The sequence below is a fragment of the Dama dama genome, chromosome 3 (assembly GCF_033118175.1).
Source record: "Dama dama isolate Ldn47 chromosome 3, ASM3311817v1, whole genome shotgun sequence".
Classification (NCBI taxonomy): Eukaryota; Metazoa; Chordata; class Mammalia; order Artiodactyla; family Cervidae; genus Dama; species Dama dama.
In genome coordinates, this window is record NC_083683.1 from 42403506 (window position 1) to 42411858 (window position 8353).

An 8353-nucleotide genomic window follows, 5' to 3' on the forward strand; every position below is an offset into this window, starting at 1 on the left:
CACTCGTCCAGCCCTGTGCACATGCACACCCTGCCGTCACCTTTAGGCATGTGATAACACCAAGGCAAACCCGCAGACCTGTTCAGATGCCCAGAGAAACGTAACAGCCCACCCCCCCCGACATCTCAAGGATGGGAAGATACCTCTGGGTGACCCTTCTGCTCACCATCCCAAACCGTTTATTTCAGAGCTTTCATGGTTGCTGATCGCAGGGCACGACTCTTGCTCCTTTTCTAATATTTTTCCAGTGGGGGAAAGAAATGAGCCCTAGGGCCGTCTTGTTTTTCAGCCGGCTGACTGGGTCTCGGTAGCTGGGGCTGGGAAGACAGAGGCTCTGAGACCAGGCACATGGAAGGTGGCAATCAAAATCCAAACTTTCTTTTCCATCAGTTTGTTTATTTATATATTTGTCCAACATGTATTGAAGCCTCACAGTGGCAGGAATTCCATTATTGACTGTCATGACAAATCTGAGGTGGGGACAATGCTTTGCACATAGTAGGTACTAAATAAACATTGGTGTAATGAACAGCCACAGTTACAGATTGATCTCTTGGTAGAGCAAACTACCTATTTCCCTTCTCTTCCTCCACCTCAACAAACCTTTACATCATCACTGGTTTGAGAGGCCAGAGAAGAGGTGTGGGGCTGGGAGAAGCCCCCTCATTTCCTTGATTTGAGAAATCTGGGCCTTTCTTGTGATAACAATGCTGATTTTATACCAATGGAAGCAATCTGGTCTCAGTTTTGACCCCCAAATGCCCTTCAAATGGATCAGTGAGCAAGGAAGGACTGAGGAAGGAGCACATGTCCTTCCTCTGGCCCAGAAGAGAATTTGCTTGGAGTAGCTTGTGAGCAGGGCCGGAAGCTGCAACTTAATACTATCCATCAGCAGCTTTAAGGTTTGGTGGGGGCATGGGGAAGGATTGGGGGACCTGAGGAGAAACATTTCATTGTCCTGTCCCCCAAGATCCCTACACGACACGGAAAAACACAGCAGCAAACTGAACAGAGCAGAAGCGGAGGCAGCAGAGTACCCAACGGCAGAAGCTGCTTCCAGAGGCAGGCTCAGGCTGGAAGAAGTGGTCGCAGCTGTCGGCTCTGCCCCGGAGGTTCAAGATTCCGGATCCTGCGAAGTGAACTGGGCTCCCTCCTTCCCAGGGAGGCCGGGCTGGGGGCAAGGAGGCTGCTCTGGGCAGACAGTCGGCGTTCCCTCCACCACCGCCTGGAATAAGAAGCCTCCTTTTTTTGCTGAGCTGCTGTGGATGGCGGTGGGCCCAGCTAATCAAGGGGCATTCCTCGGAGAGACGGCCAAGAGTCAGAATTGACCAGCTTCTCCATCCAAGAGAAAGAGGACCCCTAAATGCATTGGGAATAGGGAAATAGGTTTTGCTTTTTAATAGTTTGAGGCTCTGACCTGGCATTACTGACATCACCAAGGTGAGCTCCTGTAGCCCTCACTCACCCGGGCAGAGCGATGGCCTCGGGGGCACTAGCAACTCCACCCCCCATGGGCAAGGACAGGTTGACTGTGGCCTGCAGATGGGTGATGTGGCGGAGGGTTTTCTGGGGGTAAGCCACAGGGACATGACAGCAACAATCATGATTGATACAGAAAATGAGTTACTTCATCCCACACTTGATTAGCAAAGTTTACTGCCCCATTTTGCCTTTCATCCTCCAATCCCAATATTTGCATCTGAGCAATGAATTCTTGAGGTCAGTGTACAAGTTAGCTTGTCTGAAGGTCTCAGAGCAAAGCCTCTGGGTATGAAGACACTATAAGAGCCCCATCCTAGATTAGATGAAAAGGGAGAGAAAGAAAAGGAAAGTACAGGAAGAAAGAAGGAAAGAAGCAAGCAGGCAGGGGTGGGGTTTGGGGGAAAAAGGGAGCGATAAAAGAAGGAAGGAAGAGCCTTGAGGAAGGGGAGGAAAGCTGACAGCGCCACACTGAACTGCCGGACTGAGGCCTCCCTGAGGGGAGCTGCAAGGTCTTACTGGGGACACGGCTTTCCAGCTGGTGGTTTGAGGGTTTCATTCTCAAGGGCTGCACTGTCCATGGAAGATGTGCTGAACTCAGTGACCTGCCCCATCCCACTTTGGGGAAACAAAGGGGTTACCTAATCGGCTGTAACTCGGTGGTTGCCACTGGATCACATGGACAGGGTACGGGAGCATAGGCCCAAGAGGCTGCAGACACACAACCACCCCATGTCAATCTCTCCTACAGGCTGAATCTAAAGCCATTTTGCCAATTAATCTGTGTGTGTAAGAGTTCAGTGAAATATACTGCACACCGAAAGTCCAAATGCCCTAGGAAGGCATGTCCTCATTCTCTTTCTAGGATGAGACGCTTTTGCTGGCTCCTCCAGTGTCTGCAAACCTTACCCCAAGCTCCTTCTAGATTAATCTGACCCCTCTGGCATGGAGAAACCCCTTGCTCTGAAAGGTAGCTTTCTGGGACAGGGATGGAGATAAGAATGGCAAAGGATGGTGATTTTTCTTCTCGCCGAGGAAGAAAATGAAGATGTTCCTCCTGGAATGGACTGGGCCTCACCCTCTCTCTCCTGCGCGCATATAGGCAGCCTAACCAAGGGACAGAAGAACCCTCCAGTGCAAAGGGTTTGCTTGACATAGCGACCAAACTGAGGTCCAAGGTCTCAGAGCCAGAGCATGGCAGAACAAAGCGGCCCAGTCTGCAGACAGTGCAAGTGGGTCAGGAGACGGAGCCAGGGCGGATCTGCGCCTCACGCCTCTGTACAGCGCTTCTCCTGCTTCTGGAACTGCTTTGGGAACCAGATCTTGACCTGCAGAGCCTTAAGGCTGGCCCAGGGCAGGTGCAGATGCACAAACTCCTCCAGCTCTGTCTGCTTTGGGGAGAAGCTAATCACAAGAGATTGGCCTCCATCTCCACCTCCCCTGTGGCCCCGGCCGCAGCCACCTTGGTGAAGAGGTGGGCACTGGGGCCCGAGGAGCTGGAGAGGTGGTGGGAGGTCAGGGTCCACTCCCAGGAGGCTGGGGTACCTGGGAACCCCCACCTCAGCTCCACCAGTCTCTCCCCTCACCCCTTCCTCTCCACTCCTTCCCTCCCTCTGCTCCCAAGTCTGGATCTCCTTTCTGTTGACCCAGTTCCCTCTTCTTTTCTTTCTTTCCTCTTTCTCTGTGTATTTATTCTCGATATTCCTTCCTTCGTTTGTTTTCCTCCTGCCCTCCCTCCACCGTTCTCTCTTCTCTTCCTTCACTTTTCCTTCCTTCTTTCCTTTTTCCTAGCTTTCCTCTGTTCCTCTCCATCTCTTTCTCCTATTCATTTTTCTTTTTTTACTTTTTTAAACTTCTCTCTCTTTTCCTTCCCTTTTCTTTTACTTTCTAGCCTTCTCCTTTTGTTCATGTGCTTTTCCTTCCTCTCTTGCTTTTCTTCCCTTTTCTCGTACAACAAACAAATCTTTCTTCTTCATTCTGTCTTTTATAAATGTTCCTTCATTTCATCTCTTTTCCCTGCTCCCTCCCGAGTCCCCTCCTCTGCCCTCACTACTGGGGTTTTCTTAAATCTTCTCTTCCCTCACCAGTCTTTCTGTTGTTCTCAGGTTTTTTTTTTTTTTTTTTCCAGTCCTCTGTGCAGTTTCCTCAGCCTCCTTTCCATCTTCCATTGTTTATAAATCCTCTCTCTGAACAGGCATAAGGCATAAACGTGCCCCCTCCTCAGATCAGGGCTCTGTCCCGCATCAGCCTACCCACCCTTCACACCATTCTTTCTCAGCTTCCCTCAATGCGGGGTTCAATTTCAAGGGCTCACAGACGAGGCTGTTCGCCCCGAGCTGAGAAGTCAGGGCTGGGTCCACAGCTCCCCAGTACAGGCTTAGGGGACGCTCTGCCAAACTGTCATGACTTCATCAATCCTAGTATAAAAAAGAAAAAGGAAGAGAAGAAAAGAGTAAAAGAGAGACAGCTCTACAGACTGTGTGTGTGGCGGGGGCATGTTGGTGGAGAAGGGGGAAGAGGCGGAAAAAGGTCTGGAGTCATCAAAGAGGGAGGGGGCAAAGTCCAGACCCAGGCGCCTTGTCTTAGCTCACCCAGAGCTGGGACAGCCGGTAAAAGAAACCTCAGTCGGCTCCATGTTAATTTTGGGATTGGGTGGGGATAAGACCTTCCATCCCATTCCTTTGGGCTAGAGAGGTGCACAGGGTCACAGGGAGGGAGGAAAGAAAAGGGCTTAGACTTGAATATCAGTCCCTTTCACGTCTGCCCTGGGATAGTCCCTCCCAAGGCCCATGCTCTGGAAACCTCTGAGCCCCTAGGCAGTGCCGCCTTTGGCTCTCTCGGACCTCTCAGTTAGGCGGGCCCACTTTAGGGGCTCCATCATGAGCAGTGTCAGAGCAGTCCCGGATTACCCACAGAAAAACCTCGGGTGCAGTGAAAACAAAGGCCTGGGCGGTTTGGCCACTCTGAACCAAAAGATGAGGTCTTTAGACCAAGTAGAGGCCAGAGATATCGCTCGCTGGAGGTGGGAATATTCTCTCCGGGGATCCACAGCCCCTCCTGGCTTTTTCCAAGAAGCTGTTCAAATGCTCCAGCCACATCCTGCCCTGGTTCCTTTGGTCAGACCCTAAACCTCAGCGCCATGGGGACCCTCCGCCCCGGCTGGGCCTCGCGTTGCTGGGCTCCAGAGTTCCCTGGGTCCTGCTAGTGCACCTGCTATAGCCCCCACCCTCCCGGGCTTTCCCAGACCCGGCAGGCCAGCCCCCATTTCCACACCAGCCTGCCCACTCTCCACCTGGGCCCCCAAGTTCAGTCCCACCCTCTGATCCCACCTTCTCTGACTCCCTTTTGAAGAGTCTTTTCCTCCCAGGACTTCTCTTGGGGAGGGGGGCTGGAATCTCAGCCTCAGGGAAGGGGTAGGGGGCCTTTTCCAGACCCTCTTGCGTGGGCTGGAGGAAGTTGGAAGGTGATTTTGCTGGGGGGTGGGGAGGAGCGCTCCCCGGATTCCATCTTGGGGAAATGGGTCTCTGAGTCAAATTGGAATTAAAAGGAGAAGAAGAAGAAGAAATTCATGTCATTCCTAACTTAAAATCAGCAAACGGTTCCCGGGGCAGCAGGGGCCCGAGAAGGTTGCGAGCTGATGCTTTGAGTCGATACCCCGCCCCCTACCCAGGCAGAGTCGAAAACTACTGTTTGCGGCTAGTACTTCTCTCGCTTTCCTGGGAAAGCCCTTTGGGGATCTCTAAGCACCTTTAAGAGTTTGCTGGGTGAGCAGGTTCGGGACCTGTCCGGGTTTTTATACATCCGTAATCAGCCGTGATGGAGAAATAAACAAGTGAATCCTTCCTCCAATATAAGAAGCAGGGGCCCTCTCTCCCACTTCAAACCTCAAAACCCAAACACTGCTCCCATCTCCATCTCCTCAAAAAACTTTTCTGAAGTTCCTGCAAGTTGCGTTTGGAGAAAGAAGTGATCACCTTCAGACTCTACGGGTCTCCAAGCGCCCTGTTTCTCCCATTCTCTCCAGTTTCAGAAGCATCCCTTTTCCTCTGCCATTGCCAGCTTAGTCCCCACACTCGGGTGAGGAAAGCTGCTCAGGCTCCACTCCTCTGCCAGTCCAACCGCAGCCCAAATTCCGAGGTCGGGTAGATCAGTATCTGCCAGCAGGGGAGCCGGGATGGAGTGAGGAGAGAGGCAGAGATAGGGGAAGACAGTTTTCAGGCTACAGCGCACCCCTCCCAGACCCAGCTCACCTGTTCCGGCGGGGCTCCTCTGGATTTTAATCCATTCAAAAGTTTGTCGGTCTCTCACATTGTCTGAGGAGGGGCGCAAACTCGGTGGTCGGGATGGGGTGGGCGCCCCCTAAGAGCGCAGGCGCCCGATTCAGAACGAGCCCCTGAGAAGCAGGACTCGGGTGCATCTTCCCCAAGGTGGGGGCCCAAGCAGTGATCCGGAGAGAGGACGCTCAAGTGCACCGGGTACCGGGTCAGACTGCCAGCTGGGGACCGTCCGGGGCAGATTGGGCGCTATAGGGGAAGAAGCCTGCGGGGCCGGGCAGGCTCGGGGAATTGGAAGGAGAGGGCCCTGGGTCCCTGGCGTCGTCCCTCTCTTTCTCCAGTTTGCAACCTCCCCGGTGTGTCCCAACCCACAACATTCCCCAAGCCCCTTCTGGGGCGACACTCAGGACCCGGACAACGCAGAGAGGGAGGGTGAGGGGGAAAAGTGACCCCTCTCCTTAGCCCCTCCCCAGGCCCCGCGCCACCCTTCCCCCCACCCGTCCCTGCCCAGAGCCAAGGGACGTACAGAGAATTGCAACTAGAAATTCGATCGATTGGTACGAGGGACCACGTGGTCCGGAGTTGGCCAATGACCAGGCCGCCCGGGATGAGCTAATAATGGAAGCAATTTGTAACTTTCAGTAGCTCTCTAGGCCTGGGTACTGGAGGGAGGGAGGCGGGCGGAGGTGGGGACAAGGGTGCCCCCAGTCGTTCCACCCTCCTTATTCGTGCGGGGCACCGGGATCCCCGAATCCTCTTTTTCCCCAACCCCGCAGGCACTTGCAGGGTCCCGCACCCACTTCTGTCCAACAGCCGCTGCTCGAGAGCAAGGTAAGCGGGTCCTCCATCCTTCAACCACCCCTCCCCCATCCTTTCTGGCACCTGCAAAAAGCGTCGCCTTTCTTGCCCCGTTAGACAATTTAAATATGATTTTGTTTTTCTCTTAGTTGAAAAAAAATATAATCCTTTTGTATTTTTTTTGGTATAATTTCAGATTTGGGAAAAGATTAAGTTCAGGTTAATATACTTTCCTTGGAAGACGACTAGTACTTTTTGGATCAATTTTCTATTCTGTTCTTTTGGAGAGTAACATTCTATTTGAAGAGACTTTACTTTAGAGATGAGTTACCCCTTTGTTTTTGCAAGTTTCACTTTTCTAATGATGTCACTTTTCTGATGATGTTGGTGTCTTTCTCCATCCCATCTTCCAATTTCAGTATTTTCTAAGAACCAGTTAACATATTTCAAGTTTATTCATTTGTTTTTCTCCTCCCTCACTAGTTTTTCAGCTGCTACTGAATCGACGCAAATTTTTTTTTCCTCCTAGTGTGGACCAAGGGTTACTTTTGTGTTGATTTCTCTTTTTGTTTTGTAAATGAATTTATTGTTTGGGAAACTCTATAGGGGTGTGAATGAGGTCTCTTTTGATTCATTCTGACCCCTCCTCTTTTGAAGGACAATTTACTTGAAGTGTTGTATGCATTGTTTTCAATTTTTATCTTTCAATTTTGATGTATTTTACCTCTTCTATTAATAAAAACCTGACCGGTTCTTGAAATTTAATATTTAGTTTGTTAAACAATCTTTAAATTTTTAACTTTATGTACTTCACCATTTTGTACATTTCCTTACCCTTGTCCAGCCCCCTTTGCCCTCCTGCCTCCTCCATCTCAGAACTCCCACCCCCAACTTCCACAATTCCCAGCATCAAATTCGATTCACCCATGGGCAAGGAGAGACGCCTGATAAGAAAATGTCCTACTTGTGTCAGAGCTTAAACTTGAGGTTCTGGGCACCTCTAGTCCAACTCCTCAAGCCAGCAAAATCAGGGAAAGCAGAACTGCTATTTGATTTTTTAGTTTGGGACCAAGCTCTTTCTCCTTGGCTCTATTCTGGGCAAGTCTTTGGGACACAAAGTTGAATTTTTAGTTCTCATCTTGACCCTGAATTCTAAGAAAAGTACCAACAGATTTTTTTTTTTTCCTCCCTTAAATGTAAACTGTGAGCTCAGGGTCAGCCTCTTGGGACTCTTGCCTCCTGGGAGAGATTCTCAGAAGAGAAACACAACATGTAGTTTCCTCTTTTACTTCTGATTAAGGTGGAGGGGGCAGGGGTTGGGGGACCCCATTTTGATCTCCAGCTCTAGCTTTGAATGGACACAAAGAAGGAGAAGGCTGGCCTGGGGACTAGATCACTTCGGGTCAGTGGGGTCTGGCTTAGGAGAGTTTGGGGTAAATCCCAGCTCCGAGGACATTCTCCCTAGCGTTACTGTGAAGTAAATCATCAAAGCAGTGTGATACAGTTGCAGCCTATTCAGATCCATTGCAGGTACCAAAATCAAATGAGAGAAATTTCATTTCCCGAAGCCCTGCCTCCGCTGACTTTGTCTGTGCCTCTAAGGGAAATAGCCCAACTTGGCCAAAGTAACATTGTCATTGCTCCTCCCCGCTCAGTCCCCAGCTCCGTTGTCACATTGACATTCTGGGCACATTCGGCCCAACCCCCGTCCCTGCTTCTCCCAAGTATGAATCTAAATTACTATTAATAAGGGGCCGCTCCAAGTTAATTGGCATTAAAAGAATTCATTTCAATTTGTTAAT

At 50.8% G+C, this 8353-nt stretch overlaps 1 long non-coding RNA gene across 1 annotated transcript; it reads right to left on the minus strand.

The window, feature by feature from the left end:
* Positions 1-416: 416 nt before the first annotated feature.
* LOC133041568 (uncharacterized) lies at positions 417-6239 on the minus strand. Its single transcript, XR_009689263.1, has 3 exons — positions 5730-6239; positions 5454-5633; positions 417-1359 (listed from the first exon to the last, which is right to left on the minus strand). It is a non-coding gene; the product is annotated as an uncharacterized LOC133041568 (long non-coding RNA).
* Between the last annotated feature and the right edge of the window lie 2114 nt (positions 6240-8353).